A 17,768-nucleotide genomic window follows, 5' to 3' on the forward strand; every position below is an offset into this window, starting at 1 on the left:
AACTTCTAGACCATTGGCCTACCTAAGAGCCAAAGGATGGCTAGTTGATCTCTTGAAATCTGTTCTTTCCTGAGATCCATTTTAGGACCCCTCAACATGTAAATTCTCAGGCACTCTTAGGAGATGATGGGTAATTTTTATTGGTTAAGCCATACAGTGTGTGTTAGAGGGCAAAGCCCTGAATGATGAATCTTGAAATGCTTTGGGCAGGTGGCATCCTTTCTCTCTGCAAAAATCACCTCCATTAACCTCACAGAGTGGTTCTAAAGATAATATGGCACAGTAGTAGGCAGATGCATTCTTCTGTTGGAGAGAAGGCTAACGTGGATAGTCTCAAGGACATGGTGTTTAAATTTTGTTCTAAAGCCAAAACACCAGGAATTGAGGACCAGGACAGTGGAAGAAGAACCAGTGGAGATGGCACAGCTGAAGAATTGGATCTTCTGAGTCCAGAGAGTCATGGTCCTTCCAGATAAGTTGTTGGCAGGAGACACTCAAGTTGACCTAGCCGGAGTGAGAAGGCAAGCTTACATAGGAGATCCCCGTCTCCTCCTTACACAAGTATCATGCCCAAGCAGCTGTCTCTTATTCCCTTCTCTATCACCGATAGCTTCTCCTGCCATGGGCTTGATGGTGGGGATAAAGACCTCATCTGAAGATAAACCCTTGTCTTTTTCCTCCACTGAAGGAAAACCATGGCTTTGAGGAGGCTGTGTGCTGCTAACGGAGATGCCTTGCCTTACAAAGCATCTTGTAGCTTGCAAAACAAACAAACAAACAAAACAACCCTTTGTTATCTTCCCCCTGTCATCCTTATCAACATGATAGTTATTAATTCACTCAGTACAAATTTATTCAAATGATCACTAGGTACTGGACACAGAGCTGGGCACTAAGGAATGACAATAATGTTCAGAAACATGGTCCCTATGCTGAAAGTCACAACCCAGCAGGCCTTGAAGCCTGTATGCAGAAATGGTACCTGGCTAGATGCTATCTGATTGAGACCTGACCTGGTTCCTGCCTTCAGAGAGTTTGGGTCAGAGGCAGGCACTCAAAAACAGCAAAAGTGGAGGACTACATACACGAAGTATGGCCATAACTTGCAGGAGTCTCAGGGAGTACCACGACCAAAGACTGGAGGGAATTCTAGCAGATCAGAGGATCAGCAAGGAGGTCTTATCCTGCTGTCTATTGAATTAAGAGAAGGCTGGGGTCCTCATAAGCAAGAGAAGGTTTCTAGTTCTGATGGTGCTGTCTGGCCCTATTTCCAGGGCACCCTGACCCTCACACTATTCCTCTGTGCCACAATTACAAACAAGCATGGGAATTCCAGACCACCATTTTTACCCTCCAAAACCTGACACTTCATAGCAATTGTTCAGAGAATAGAGAGCTCTTGATATTCCTGGGTACCTGGCGGACTGTCTCTGCACTTTCAGGTAAATGTCCAAGTGCTTACGTCTTTGGGCCTCAGGTTCCCAAATAATAAAACAGAACATAAGATGACGCAGACACACTGTGTCTCTTTCCGACCTACCTCCTTTCCTCAGCCTCTGTCTGAAATGTCAGGCCCGGCTCCTCAGGAAATGAGATCCTGAGGAAATGGGGTCAGAACTGAAGGAGCAGAGCAGCCGGAGAGGGATGGGGAAGGAGGGTTGAGGGAATGAATGAGGTTATGGGAACAGAGTAGGGAGGGGTCCCAGCCCTCAACACTTCTCCCACTGTGGTGGCCTCTCTCTCCCTCTCTCCCTTCCTTCTTACTCCCAAGGTAACTCGTTGGCCTGGATTTCGACCTTGGGGGCTGCCTCTGACACATATCATCCCCTGCTGTGGCCCACCACTTCCTGTCTTCTGGCATACTTTTCTCAAGTGCTCATTTTCTGTCTTTCAGACTGAATGACATTCACTCCTTCACTCTTCCTCTCAGTGGGAATCAAACTTTCCTGCTAAATGGCAAGCTATTTAAAACGAAGTTTCCTAATCCTTAACCATATAGGATATGGTGGAAGTTCTAAAACAGGTAAAGGGTAAATGCGGGGTCAGAGACGTCAAAATTTTGGAATACTGGTCCTAGTGACACTCCATGAAAAATACAAAGTAGATTTTTTTTTTTTTTTTTTTTTTTTTAAGAATTGAGGGCACGCCTGGGTGGCTCAGTCATTGAAGCATCTGCCTTTGGCTTGGGTCATGATCTTGGGGTCCTGGGATTGAACTTTGCATTAGGCTCTCTGCTCCATGGAGAGTCCGCTTCTCTCTCTCCCTCTGCCCCTCCACCTACTCATGCTCTCTCTCTCTCTTTCTCTTTCTCTCAAATGCATGAATAAAATCTAAAAAAAAAAAAGAAGAAGAAGAAGAAGAAGAATTATTGAGAGAGATGTTAGAGACTCTTCCTGATCAGTCCTCTGATTTTACAGATGGAGAAATGGATGCCCTAACAAGAGAAGGGCTGGTCAGAGGGCACTCAGGATATCCGACACAGGGTCAGAGACCAGGGCTCCTGCATGCTGTTCAGTGTTGTCTCAAAACAAGATTTAGGTGGAATACTATTCAGCAGAGAAAAGGAACAATTATTGCAATATGCGGTAGTATACATAGACCTCAGACACATGATGGTAAGTGAAAGAAGCCAGATGCAAGAGACCATGTATTATAGGATTCCACTTATATGAAATGTCCAGAAAAGGCAAATTTATAGAGACAGAAAGGAGATCAGGACTTGCCTAGGGCTGGGATGAGGAACCAGGATTACCTGAACCGGCACAGTGAAACTTTTGGGGAGGACAGAAAGGACCCACAACTGGAATGTGGTGATGGTTGCACAAACCTAGAAACTTACTAAAGGAAATCCCATGGCTATAAATATATAATAAGTCAATTCTGTGGTATGTAATTTATACCTCAATCAAGCTGTTTCCTAAAAAAGAGGAGCTAGATATGTGTATGAATGAGGGATCTCGGATGTGCGGCAACCCCTGCTCATCTTTTAAGGGAATGTCTCGGGAAACAAACAGAGCTACTCTCATTATTTCCCTTTTAAAAGATCACTGTGAGGGGTACCCGGGTTGCTCAGTCATTAAGCATCTGCCTTCGGCTCAGGCCAGGGTCATGGGATCAAGCCCCACATCGAGCCCCACATTGGGCTCCCTGCTCGGGGGGAAGCCTGCTTCTCCCTCTCCCACTCCCCTTACTGTGTTCCCTCTCTTGCTATGTCTCTGTCAAATAAATAAATAAAATCTTTTAAAAAAATGAAAAATAAATAAAAGGTCACTGTGAAAGACATAAGATTTGGCTTTTTGGCCTATGGAACACTCAGGCTGGCATTTTTCATTTGTTACACATGTCCTCCTCTCTAACCTAGAGAAGTTTCCTAAGGAGAACAGGTGTGTCTTGGTCATCACTCTCATTACTCAGCAAGCGCTGGCCTGACATGCACGCAGGGTCTCACAAAAATGAACTTGGCTTCTGCCAGGTCATCTGATCACAGGTGCCTTGGAAAATCATTTGGTATCTAGAGCCGTGCCTTCCTAGGAACAGTTTGCGCCACCGCCCCCACCCCCACCACCAGGCCTTCTCAGAGATCAGAGTCTTTGAAGAAGACAGGTTGGGGGGGGGGTGCCTGGGTGGCTCAGTGGGTAAAAGCCTCTGCCTTTGGCTCAGGTTGTGATCCCAGGGTAGGATCAGCAGGGAGCCTGCTTCCCTTCCTCTCTCTCTGCCTGCCTCTCTGCCTACCTGTGATCTCTGTCTGTCAAATAAATAAATAAAATCTTAAAAAAAAAAGGTTTGGTTATGCATACTTCCAGGAGACTGCAGAGTCTCAGCTCCCTTTATTTTCTTAAAGATTTGTATTTTTGGGAGGGGGCACCTGGGGGGCTCAGTCAGTTGAGCATCCGACCTTCAGTTTTGGCTCAGGTCATGATCTCAAGGTTGTGAGATCGAGCCCCACATCAGGCTCCACGCTCAGCATGGAGTCTGCTGAAGATTCTCCCTCTCCCTCTGCTCCTCCCTTTCTCTAAAATAAATATATCTTTAAAGATTTGTGTTTTTTTAAGTCATCTCTATACCCACCGTGAGGCTCAAACTCACAACTCGGAAATCAAAAGTTACACACTCCACCCACCGAGCCAGCCAGGCACTCCTCAGCCCCCTTGACTTCTCTCTTCCCTTCCCATTTACCTTAAATTGGCCTCAAAAATCTGGGAGCAAATAAACTACATCACCATAAACATTCTCTATCTGATTCCACATCCAATCCCTCTCCCTTTGCCTCCCACCATGCGCCGAATCAGGCATCAAGTATCACGAGATCCAACTAAAAAAGACTGTAAATGTAACAGAAGGAAGGAGTTGATTAGAAAGTTGGTTTGCAGTCTGATTTCCTTTAGATCCGGGGCACAGGCTCCAGAGCTTATTTTCAGAGCTCAAAATATTATCTCTAAAGGGTTTTTGTAATAGATAACTATGAATTATCACCAGACAGTTTTTTTCACTTTTATTCTCTGGTATATGAGGTTTTTCACTTTTATTCTCTGGTATATGAGGTTTGCCCTTGACCCTGCCTGCCTCTTGGCAATACTGTCTTCTTCACCATCTGCTTTAACCTCCAGGTAGACCTCACTTCCTCCAAACATTCCTCAGCCAACCTGGTCAGGCGCTAATGATTCCCTCAGCACTTAGGTAATTGACTTAGGCATTCAACTTGCTGCCTATTATTTTGTCTGAGCTTACGGGTAGCTTTCTTACGTCTGCTAAGTCATTTCATATATATTTGTCCCTTCTCCCCAGTTCGGAGGAAGGGGGACCATTTGCTGCCATATTTTTTGTAAATTTATTTATTCGAGGTTGTGGAGGGGGAGAGGGAGAGAACCTGAAGCGGACTCCACAGAGCAGAGAACCCAACACAGGGCTTGATCCACAACCAACTGGGAGATCATGACTTGAGCCAAAACCAAGAGTCAGATGCTTAAATGACTGAGCTAGCCAGGTGCCCCCGCTCTTGTATTTCGTGTCAGCCCCTAATGTGAGCACTGCTCTGGGCAGTGGTGAGTCAGTATTGGTTATTTAAGACTGTTTCTCCAACTTATTGAATGTTCTTGAATGTTCAAGAACTCCTGAATATTCCTGATCACTCTTGGAAGTTGGGGTTAAAAGTCCTGCTGACCGAAAGGAGGGAAGGAAGTCTCCAGGTTTTCTGAGGACTCATGTTTATCATCTGGGGTTCCTCTTTAAGTTAAGGAGTAAAGAAGTTATAGAATTAGGTACAAGGCCCTAGAAGAGTTCTGTGCAAGGGAGGGGATCAGACTCTTAAAGGTTCATTAAGCTTCATGGTAAGCTTTGTTTCTGATTGGAAGAATGAAGTCTGGTTATATCCCTTCCAACTCTTGAGCCCTGACTAAATGAGGTGCCTATTCCTGGTTTTCCTATGGATATCCTATACCCAACACATGCATTCCACAAGATGGCTCTGGCTCAACAAAATGGCTTTGGCAGCCAAGTCTGTCTATCTCATGAGAAAGTCCCAAAGGGCTGGGTTGACGCTCTTCCCATTTAGTAATTTCATGACACTTAGAACCGTTCACCTTTCAGAGCAGGTGGTTTCTCCTGCTTGCATCATGGAGGGTATGAGCTTGTGCTCAATCCTAGAAGCCCCCAATGGCTCAAAGACTTGAGGAGTTGTGTTCCTGTACAGTGGAAGGGCCTGGAATGTTCCAATACATTCCACCAGTGGCCTTTGTGACCCCTGCTTCCAATCAACTTGGGCAAAGGCCTGGTAGTCTACAAAGTAGCCTGTATTCTGCTGGGGTAGGGAGCAGTTGGGCCTTGCTTCTTCCATGCCACTCTGATAATATCACGCAAGTTGGCACTTTCCTTGGAAGTCCCACCCAGAAGCTCTATCCAATTCTTTGACCTCCTGGGTGTTTGCCCAGAATATCAAGCAAGGGTTTAGAAACTGCCCTGTCAACTTCTTGGCCCTATACACTCAACTCTGAATTCTTCCCAAGGCAGATTGGAAATTCTGGGATCCCTGAACCAGCGATGGGCCTGCATTCCTCAAAATGCCCCAGAAGTCTGTACCACCTGTGCAGACATTAACATCAGCCCCCCAGGAAGGAAGTAATATAATCAGGATGCCAAAGGCCATGTACCCCTGCTACATAGCACTAGAAGAAAACATCCACTTACTGGGTGCTTACTATAGGCTATGCAATTTGCACACACAGTCTCATTTAATACTCATAGTTTATACCTTATACAGAAGGTATAATTACCCCATTTCACGGGTGAGAAAATTGAGGCTCAGAGAGGTTAGGAAATGGGTTTAAGGTTATATGGCTAAAAGTGACAGGTCCACCTGCTTTCAAAGACTGTGCGTATAACCACTATGGGGCATGGGTTCACCACCCCTTACCCAGAGGTCAAAGGTTGGAGTAGGGAATACAGGCCAGACCAGTCATGCCACCCATCAGACCACCCACTCCCCTGCCTTTCTGCCACTTCCCCAGCCCTAAACTTACTAGAATTCTGACTTTGTTTATATTGCAGGAAGCAGTGCTCAGAAATTATGGAGGTGAGTCTAGCAGGTTCCAGCTGTTCCTGGTGTGGGAGTTGAACACTTTTTGGAACTTTTCCTTGGCAAAAGCATGTCTTTCCTTCAGTAGACTAGCTTAGTATCAAATCCATTTGCTTCCTCCAAGCTTCCTAGCTTGGGGGAAGAAAGAGAGATGGGGAAGCTGGGGGATTTCCATTAGGAGAAAGGAGAGAAAATAAAAGGAGGTGGAAGCATTAGTTAGTGCTGCTCTCTAAGCAGGGCCACCAGAGTTCTGGAGCCAAGACTCAAGAAATTTCTGCAGTATGGCAGGTAAAGTGAGAAAGCTCTTTGTGGGGGTCAAAAGAGAGGCAACAAGAGGAGGCCCTAGGGAACACTAGGCAGAGAAGGGTGGTAAGAAGGCAAGAGCTGATCCAGGACCGAAAGTGTGTTTTAATTCTGAAACCACCGTGATCACAAAAGGAAGGGCCTTACCCCTTGACTCTATCTCCCCCACTTCTGGGGCGGGGCAGCCAAATAAGGTGCTCTCCGAGGCCAGAAAACACTGGCCGCACTGCTGGTCCAGCCTGTCTGAGCGTGTTGGGGACCAGTACCCGACTTGCGGTGTTTGGCAGATAAATAATGAGCACCCCTGCCTGGTGCCCATTCTCTCTTCTCTCTGCTTAGTTTGCTGCAAACTTCTGCCTGGCAGGGAGCTCCAGAAAGGGGTGGGGTAAAAAGGGTCCTCCAGACAGTATTTAATACTCTGTGATTTATAGGCTGCTGGAAGGGGGGGGGGGAGCTGTGAGGGGAAGCCCCTGGGACTAGTTTCCATGACGCATCAGTACACCACGGACAAGAGTCAAAGTATTTTCTTGATTCCTGTGCCTTCAGTTTCCAGAGAGAGCCCACACCCCTCCTGGGGCCCAAGGCTTGGGTACCATCTAGGCTGAGACTCATGGAACTGGCTAGAATGAAACTAATGGATCCACATCTAAATCTGCAGGCTCTTCTGTAAGACTTGCACTGCCGGGGTTAGAAGAAATCTGTGAGGTCGAGCAGCTCAATAGCTGTTTTTAGAGGATTCCCTTTTTTCATGTACAAGAATTCTTTTGAACCCTCCATGGTTCCAAGAAAAACTATTTGAAACGTCCCTGCTTCAGGGGCCAGGGGGTTAAGTGCCAGGGATGGAAGGCTAAAAGCCAGAGATGCTGGTTGCAGGGATTCTTGGAATCGGGGCTAATGGCCTCCCTGCTGTGGGCTTGGGAATGCCAGGCCCAGGCTTTGGTTGCCCTGAGAGATGCAGCCATTTTTACTCCTGACTGAAGGGCACCACCTTCTGGGACTTTCCCTTCTCTGGTGAAAAACCAGAGCACAATATGCCCCAGGGACCCACAGGGCATGTGCCCAACAGTCTGGAGGGCATTGAAGGAGATAATGTGGGGTACGATGAGACAGGTGCTTTATATAGTTTACAGTTTGGTTCTGGCTGGTGGGAAGAAGACGCCTTCCGTGAGAGCGCCCGGTAATGTCCTTCATAAGTGTGATCTCAAAAGGTCAAGGGATGGGCCTTGAATAGCCCTAATGTCCCTGAAACAGTCTATTGTACGGCTATTGTCTCTACATGTAAAGGAACCCTTCTTGACCCTATTCTGTACTTTTTCTCTTTTTCTTGCCTCTGGAGTTTCCCAAGTGAATAACTCCACGCTACCTTGTCCAGAGACCCGAGTCTACCGCCTTTAAGCTTTAACAACAAGAGAGTTCACCCATGTTTCTTGAATTCCTACTATGTGCCAGGCATCACACTCGGTGCTAGGGGGATGGAGGTGAACTACACACATAGTTCACTTCTTTGTTGAGTCCACAGTCTAGTTTTCAACGGATTTTCCTTTGTGCTTTGGGATTTGGTAATCCAGAAGGCAGGTAACTGCTTTCCATTTTCACATGTGGGGCTCAACTCCTCAGCCTCCCTCCTTCCGCAGTCTTTTAAAGTTTGCCTCATAGGGTGACTTTCCCACTTTTCCCTTGGCTAATAATTGACATGACCTTTCTCTGGACTCTGATGGGTCTTCCTTGGGAGGCAAGTGACAGGAATTAGGCACTATATTTTGTATACGAATGTGATATGCATGTATATACACGGGTAACACAACGTTTTCTAACTTCCTTCATTTAACTGTTGGCCATGCTTTCAAACACCCAAGAATGAAACAGGGTGAGTGCCTATCAAGCACGGTGCTTGGTACTGAGGATACTGTGGTCTGGGGTGTATGTTAGGGGATGGAAGATAAAGAATCCAGAAGTCACACAAGTCAATGTGTACCTATAAACGGAGACGAGAGTTATGAAGAAACGTACAGGGTGCCTAAGGGTATAGAAATGGAACCTGAATCTAGTCTGGAAGCTTTAGGAAACAGTTCCCTCAGGAAGTGACATTTGGCCTGAGATCTGAATGATTAGTGGAAATAGGTGAAGAAGAGTATGAGGAAGAACATTCCAGGCAGAGTAAAGTGCAAAGGTCCTGAGGTAGAAGGAACCAGTGCCCTCCAGAAGAATTGCAGGGAGGCCAATGAGGCTACAAACCAGAGAATAAGGTTGTGTGAGATGAGGACTCCAGCTGCCAGGTAAGGATTCTAGTCTTTATTCTCCAGAAGTACATGAAACAAAAATCTACAAAAGAGCTAAGAGGTGCACCTGGGTGGCTCAGTGGGTTAAGCCTCTGCCTTCAGCTCGGGTCATGATCTCAGGGTCCTGGGATCAAGCCCCACATCAGGCTCTCTGCTCAGTGAGGAGCCTGCTTCCCCCTCTCCCTCTGCCTGCCTCTCTGCCTTACTTGTGATCTCTCAAATAATAAATAAAATCTTAAAAAACAGAACTATTTAATTTTTTTAAAAAAAGAGCTAAGAATGGCTGTTTTCCCCAGATTACTGATGCTGTTCGTACTTGTCTTAAAGGAGAATAGTAATAATGGCCTGAAGTGCTAAGAATTTTCCCAGTGTCCTGGCATGGTGTGGCTCTCTCTGTACTGGGGAGGCCCAGGACTCACCAGCCGGCCCCACAGCCCTGCAGCCCTCCAGGCAAGGGATGGCCCCTGCTCATGTGGACAGAGGAGCAGGGTGGAGGGTGGGTGGAGTGCTTTGCCTGAGGTATCAGCTCTGCAGTGACATCTGGAACAGCCCCAAGACTTTTCACTCTTGTTCCTAGATAACTCTATCATGTACGCCCCCCCTTTTAAAGGCCTGCTCACCCTGCCACCCTTCTTGTACAGCTGTTCTTCCCACCCAATCTGGGGAAGGCCCCTGGATAAGAACTCTTGATTCCCCAGAACCTGGGGTTCTGACCTGCTGAGTTCCAACCTCAGCACTGTCTAGAACCATGTATATTTACATACCCTTGATAGATTTGCACTGGTATTACTGGAAGTCCTGGGAGTAAAGGGTCATGATGGTTGGATGGTTAGCCTTTAGGAAGGCCTCTCCTTCTTTCTTGGACTATTTTTGGGAGAATGTGGTTTGGTGTAGTGACATCTACTGGCAAAGCAAGGCAGGTAAGCTGATGACCAGATAGATGCCCACTTATCCTCAAGTAATTTCTAGACTAGTAAAAACAAACAAACAAACAAAAACCCAATTATCTGAAGCCCTTGATATTGGTTAGAGCAAGGCTAAGAAGCCCACAGTTGTGGGTTTGGACCGTATATGTGTGGGTTTGCCTTAAACAGAGAAATGTTTTTCCTAGTTGCAGCTTGCCTCCCTAACTTTGGCCAGTTGGTTCATGTTTGGCTACAGTTAGTCACAAGGGAGACTGGGTAAGCGTGTGTATATGACTCAGAGGGACCCATTCCTAGCCCCCATTCCTGGGAAAGCATCTCCCAACAAAATAAAAAGACCCACAGTTTACAAATGGCAAAATTCGGGGTCATTTTTCATCCTCCCGAAGCTTGATTGGTTTGGGAATTTTTTTTTCCCCTTCCTGGGACTCGGTTTCTCCTAGGTCACTGGGAAAATGCTGTTCACATAACCATCTTCAATGTTCCTGTAATGGGCAAGACTAACTTTTATTTATTTAGTTATTTTAAAGATTTTATTTATTTATTTGACAGAGAGGGATCACAAGTAGGCAGAGAGGCAGGCAGAGAGAGAGGAGGAAGCAGGCTCCCTGCCAAGCAGAGAGCCCGATGTGGGACTCGATCCCAGGACCCTGAGATCATGATCCAAGCCGAAAAGAGAGAGGCTTAACCCACTGAGCCACCCAGGTGCCTCAAGGCAAGAGTTCTTTTAAAGTGGCCCCTTGCCGCTTGCTGAGGTAAAAATGGAGACTGCCTCCTCACGGCTTTCATGCCTGTCACCTCCACACTCCATTCAAGGGGCCCTTCTCTCTCAGTAGCCTGCACACTTGACTAGGAACTTACCCCTAGAGGTCACAAGCAAGCCAGAGGGAAACAGGAGAAAACACTAGGGCAAGAATTACAAAGCAAAGGTTCTGCGTTCTTAATAACACTGACTCCGTAACCAACCGGGGCTCACACAAAGCATCTGCCTATCTATTTATCCATCCATCCATCCATCTGACCCTTGTTCAGACTCAAAAAGAAAATCCTCAAGACCCCAGCAGAGAAAGGGGTAATGAGTAGGATTCCATGGAAGAGGAAACAGAACTAGTAAAGGAACACATGGGAGAGACGGAAGTAAATCCTTACCAGGAATCAAATCCAAAGTACATCAGAGGGAGGCACAGTTTTCATTTTGACTAAAATTGCAAGATCTTCTTCTTTTCTAAAATTTTATTTGTTTACTTGACAGAGATACAGAGCACAAGTAGGCAGAGCGGCAGGCAGAGGGAGAGGGAGAAGCAGGCTCTCTGCTAGGCAGGGAGCCCAATGCGAGGCTCGATCCTAGGACCCTGGAATCATGACCTGAGCTGAAGGCAGAGGCTTAACCAACTGAGCCACCCAGGCGCCCAAGATCTTTTTTTTTTTAAAGATTTTTATTTTTAAGTAATCTCTACACCCAAGGTGGGGTTCGAACTCACAACCACAAGATCAAGAGTTGCACACTCTAGACTGAGCCAGCCAGGCACCCCAAACTGCAAGATTTTATGAAGTGGTAACACTCACTTCTGGGAATAATGTCTTAAAATTGGCACCTCACATGATGATGGTGACACTTCACATTTGGGCAAGTCTTTGGGGAAAGAGAAAAAGTGATACATACATAAGGGGTAGACATAAACACAAAAGAGAACTACAGAGGCATGCAGACGCTCGAGGCAGCGTTACCTGATGTAAAAGATCCTCAGTAATCCCACACAGGGGACTAAGCACATATGTCACAGTACCATAAGGTGACGTCACACAATGATCATAATTACAATTATGAAGACCATAGAGAAACATGGCGCATGTGGAGAATATGTAAATATAAAATTTCATGTAAACAATGGGTGCATCTATACAAAAATATGCACGATAATAAAATGTGTTCATGTGATGGAACACATTTGTGAAAGGTCATCTGTGAAAAAGAAAACTAGCTGTGTGACAGCGGCGAGATTAAGGTCTTATTCTCTCACAACTTATTTAGTGTTGGGGTGCCTGGGTGGCTCAGTCCGTTGGGCCTCTGTCTTCAGCTTAGTTCACGATCCCAGGGTCCTAGGATTGAGCCCCATGTCAGGCTCCCAGCTCAGCAGCTAGTCTGCTTCTTCCCCTCCCCCTCCTTTTGCCCCTCCCCCTTGCTCATGCTCTCTCTCACTCCCTCAGAAATAAATAAAATCTTAAAAAAAAAAATACTCAAGCACCTTATTTACTGTATTTCTGTTGTGTTAATGTTTGAAAAGGTGGAGGGGTTAGCGCAGGTGAAAGTCATACTCTCCCAGCCCCCTCTATACACACTTGTCCTACATCTTCTGCTCCAGGAGGGGAAGGACCACATCTGCTTATCCATGGTTGCACTCAGCTCCCAGCCCAATCCTAGCACTTATCAGAGGTTCAGTAAATATTTGTTGAATGAATAAATGAAAGTGCCTGCCGTCCAGAAAGTCTTAACCTGGGATCACTGGGCATGTTCCATTTGGGGAGTGAAGAAGAATTTGGTTTTGCTCAAAGGAAAAAAGGAATGCAGGGCACCTGGCTGGCTCAGTCAGTACAGCAAGTAGCTCTTGATCTCGGGGTCATGAATTCAAGCCCCACACCAGGCTTAGAGCTTACTTAAAATAAAATAAATTTTAAAAAAATGAAGGCCCACCCATAAGAACAATTCCCCTGTCTTTTTGATAAGTGAATTTGGGCTTGGAGAACCCAGGGAGAGACAGTCTGCTAAAGCAAACCCAATTACCACCCAGGAACATATGTCGCCCTGAGGCCTTTGCTGCCATAACAACACTATGTAACTATAACTACAGCCCTGGAGGGCTTTGGCCCTGTCAAATATGGAAAAGGATGTCTTTATCACCCGCAGCCTTTGTGCGCAGACTGACTTCCCTAGGGAGCTTAGATCAGGGAAGGGAGGTAGATAAGTGGAGGAAGGGGGGAGGTGAAGGTCAGGAGAGGGAGAATTGCTATTGAATCAGGATTAGGGTGGTTTTTTTTTTTTTTTTTTTTTTTTTTTAAGCAAGTCTCAAAATGTAGTTATTTGACTGTTTAGTTTTGGTGGTTATTTATAACCCCAGCTGCAGAGGCGGGGAGCTGTGCCTGAGCCTGCTGGGATCTGTCCCATGTCTTCCCCCGGGGGTGGGGTTGGGGGTGGGTGGTAGATAAGGCTGATGGAGAAACCAAATTCACAAGGCGCCAAGAAGGTAAGAGAAGTTCCAGGCCACCTCCGAGACAGAAGTGACCCTTAGTGACTGTGCTGACTCCATGTTGAAGGCAGCTGTGAATGGAAAAATTTGAATATGAATTATGGTCCCATCAGCAACCTCCGAGGGTCTCCCAAAGGGCCAGAGACTAGGCCAAGGCTTCTACTGAGAAGTCACGAGATTGGCCTGGCTATGCTAGCCACTCCCAAAGGCAAGGCAGTCTTCTCCACCTTATAGGTGGATGGCTAGATAGGATAGTGGTCTGCACACAAAGTAACTACCATCTCTAACCCCTCCGGGGCATATCCCTGGTCAAAAACAGGCTTCAAGGAGAGAGGGTGGCTGGTTCTGGGCAAGTCTTACCTAACCAGCCAACACCTGGCAGTGGCCACTGCATTTCCTAAGCCCTTGAAGAGGTCAGGCGGCCAGGGCGAAGCTGGAGACGGGGTTGGGGGTTAGGGGAGGTGGGGGTAACTCGGCCAGGCAAGGCTCCCAACCTCCAGAAGCTCCCAGACCTCTGAAGCAAACAACAAACAACACCACTTTGCATTTGAAATACCTAAGCAGGGAGCCTGATGCGGGGCTGGATCCCAACACCCTGGGATCAAGACCTGAGCCCAAGGCAGACACTTAATGACTGAGCCACCCGGGCACCCCAAGGGGAGCATTTTACAGGAAACTGAGGGATCGTTTAGGGAGCTTACAAATGGGACTGAAGAGACAAGATATAGATACAAGAAAGACAAGACAGCAAGAATGCACAAAAGATCAGCCCTCCGCCCCCTGCCCAGTTCAGTTCCTCAACTCTGGATATGGTTAGTTTTTGTTACAGAGGGATTCTCACTGGTCTCCCTGCCCCTCTAATGAGTCCCCCTCACAGCTTGTAGAAAGAGATCTCTTAAGTGCTAGTGTGATCGTGGGACTACTCTGCTTAAAGGCCTTCAGAGATGTCCCATCACCTCCAGTCCAGGCTCCTCAGCAGAGCTTTGCCAAAACCATTCCTGCCTCTTCTCTGGCAAACCCAACTCCACCCTGCCCTCAAGTCAGTCAGTCACCACCGCATACTGTGCTGCTCTGTCCCTCTGCACTTTCCTGCACACTGCTGGCTCCCTTTGCACTGAAAGCCCCTCTTCTTACCTGCTGGCAAAGTTGTCTGTCCCATGAAACCCCATTCTTTCACCTATTCTAGAAACCCTTTCCTTTACCCTCCAGACAAAACACTCTACTTCCTCCTCTGTACCAGGTCTGACCCTTACTCGTCCTTTTATTTTTCCACAGTATTTGGGGACCATGAGATTACTGGCTTGGGGACACATGGTGTTTTGCCCCTATTGGATGTGGCCCAAAACCTGAGACAGAATTCCCGGGCTTATCACTCCATGTTTCTTGAGCTGAGGTGAGGTTGAACAGACAAAGGCAAACAATCGCTAGACCCGGTAAAGATATATTCACTAACAGTAGGATGTTAGCCATGGCTATGGTGACTGAACTATAAATATCACTAACGACAGCCATTTACAAAGTATTTACTGCAGCAGGAACTGTGCTAAATGCTTTACGACAGCTGTCTCCTTGAATCCTTACAATAACCTAGGAAGCGGCTGTCAGTGTGTCCATTTCACAGATAGGAAAACTGAGGCACGAATTAAAAAACCTGTCAGAGAGCAATGCAGACAGAAAGTGGCAGAGCTGAAAGCCAGTTCCTGATCTGACACCAGAGCCCTGGACTGGGTACTAGTAGAGCTATGACTAAAATAAATAGGAGTTCCTATTATCTGTTTGGAAAGGAGAAAGGGGAACAGAACATCAACCAAACTGTATAAACTGTATAAATATAGTAGTAAATGTAAAATAATGTATCACTATGCCCTACTACCTTAGAATGAATACATCAGGAAATACTTTTTTTTTTTTTTAATTAAGATTTACCTATCCATTTCAGAGACAGAGCTGGAGAGAGAGAGGCCAGTGGCGGGGGTGGGGGGGGGCAGAAGGAGAAAATCTTCATGCAGACTCCCTGCTGAGCTCAGAGTTTGACGTGGTAGGCTCTATCCTGGGATCCACCAGATCCTGACCTGAACTGAAACTAAGAGTCAGACACAGCCTTCTAAGATGCCAAGGTGCCCCAATCAGGAAAAGCTTTCTGAAGAAAGTAAATGTTCAAGAAAGACGTATCAAGGCAGGAAAAAAAAGCCTGTGTGAAGTGTAAAGGCAGGAGAAACAGTGGAGCTGAGCAGCCTGTGAAATCTGGTGGTGAGGCTGGGCCCGGGCAACTAGCCAAGAAACTTTGAAACCAACATCGGTTCCTGCTTCAGGAGCTAATTGCGCCATGATGAAAATGTTCTTTAAAGTAAAGATTATATTTGATTCAAATAAAGAAAGGAAGGAAAAAAAAAGCTTTTAGGGTTCCCTCTTCCCCATTCTAAATATAACTAGCTGTTCTACTTTCTCTTAAGTATACATTTTCCTTTTGATCATCTCTCTATTATCCTATTGATGTTAGTATTTTTTCACCAGAGTGCACACTTTCCAAGGACAAGAACCATGTCTAAATGAAACTGTAAATTCTTCGGCATCAGCTGTAGTGTTTGAGAATTCAGTGTAAGCGATTAATGCTGAACATCTGTAATGCTGGTATTTGTATGATGAATGGTTAAGTTAGGATAGGATCTTTTTTTTTTTTTTTAAAGATATTTATTTATTTATTTATTTGACAGAGAGGGAGAGAGATCACAAGCAGGCAGAGCGGTGGGCGGCATAGGTGGTGGGGGGAAGCAGGCTCCCCTCTGAGCAGAGAGCCCTATTCGGGGCCTGATCCCCAGACCCTGAGATCATGACCTGAGCCGGAGGCAGAGGCTCAATCCACTGAGCCACCCAGGTGACCCAATAAGATCTTATTCTAAAATACTAATTTCCAGGGAGGGATATTTCATCATCTTTGAGTGCTATCCATTCAGATACTGTGGAACAGTAAACATGTTCTGATTGACTGGCAAGCATTTAGTGTGGGCGTAGCATGGTCTGGGCACACTATTAAGGATGACACACAAAACTGAGACAAGGTTTTAACACAAGATCTTCTTACCCTAGTCTGGGAGCCAGAGCATCCACGACTGACCTCAGGAACACACCAGGTAGTGCAAAATAACAGTAATAGTGAAAAATTAAATGCTGAAGAGATACAAGAGGAAGAAACGTGAGCCCTTTTCCAACAAGTTCTTATGTACAGTTCAAGCTTAGGTAGGTTATTCAGAGGTATTTATATGAAACACTTAAAGCTAAATACTAAATACTGAAAGCTGCGGGTCTTACCACTAACCCAGAATATCCCAGACAAGGGCAGTGCTAAGGGTCTGGAACTTGAACTCTTCAGAGTCCTCTGTTTTTCTCAACAATCAGATGTTGACTTTCTGCTGCTTTGTTCTTTAGCTTGGCTGGTGGGGGGAAAGTCAGGTGAAACTGGGGTCCAGGATTCTAACTTAATGACTCTGAAAGCATTTCCTCCAGCAAGGTTAAATCCTCAACGCCTGCTCTCCACTTCTCAGCTTTTTAAAAATGGCTTTTTTAGCCTGACATCCTTGACCAGCTTTTCCTTCCTCTCACAACCGACCCCATTATTATTATTGTCGTTGTTATTATTTAAATACCCATTGCCTTTTTTAAAAGCCAGCTTCACTAAAAATATTCCTTCCTCTTCTTCCCTCCCCCAACTCCGGGCTCAAGCATTTTGATTTCCAGAGATCACTTGGGCTAAATGGAGTTCACTGCTTCTCCGACTCTGCTACCGCGCCGGCACCCACCCCACTCCCGCGGGCCACCCAGGGCTCTCAAACCCAGACAGAACGGGGGAAGGAGGTGGGCGCTCACCGTTGAGTGAAACTGGGGATTCTTTGGAGCTACAGCTTCTGGAGAATGGTTTTACCTCTTTCCGCGACGTGAACGGCTAACTTACTTGCTGTTCGCTAAGGGCAAGGACAATGTCTCCTCTACCAGACAAACGAACTTCCTGATAATGGACGCTACCCTTTAGTTCCTTTTACAAGCCCCATTCCCACCACTTTGAGATACAGAATGGCTTTCAAGATACAATTTCTTGTGCAAAATATCCCTTCCCAACTTGGAATTTATACGATAAACAGAAATGTCCTTTAGCCAATTAGGCAACGAAGGGGTTAAACCTCAGCCACCTGATGGATTCTGGGGGTTTCCTTCCTCGACTTCAGAAATTAAAACGACCGGGAAGGGAAATTTTGCCCAAGGTAAAAATGAGAACGGCTAACTTCAATTGTCAGGCTTCAGCCCCAAACAAGAATGGCTGCCCACGTCCACAAAAGGTGCCAATCCCCTAACTAAAAATGGCTGGCCCGGATTTCCACAACTGTGCTACTACCTGCCCAGTTCCAAAATGGCGCCCACTAGCCTCACCAGGAGGAGCTAACCTCCCAGCATC

The 17,768-nt window shown here is 46.3% G+C and overlaps 1 long non-coding RNA gene across 1 annotated transcript; it reads right to left on the reverse strand.

The window, feature by feature from the left end:
• Window positions 1-116: 116 nt before the first annotated feature.
• Window positions 117-17,752, reverse strand: LOC106007062. Its single transcript, XR_001181570.2, has 3 exons — window positions 17,186-17,752; window positions 16,404-16,489; window positions 117-504 (listed from the first exon to the last, which is right to left on the reverse strand). It is a non-coding gene; the product is annotated as an uncharacterized LOC106007062 (long non-coding RNA).
• Window positions 17,753-17,768: the final 16 nt, after the last annotated feature.

This window comes from Mustela putorius, unplaced genomic scaffold (assembly GCF_011764305.1).
Source record: "Mustela putorius furo isolate JIRA1106 unplaced genomic scaffold, ASM1176430v1.1 tig00003962_pilon_pilon_pilon, whole genome shotgun sequence".
Taxonomy (NCBI): domain Eukaryota; kingdom Metazoa; phylum Chordata; class Mammalia; order Carnivora; family Mustelidae; genus Mustela; species Mustela putorius.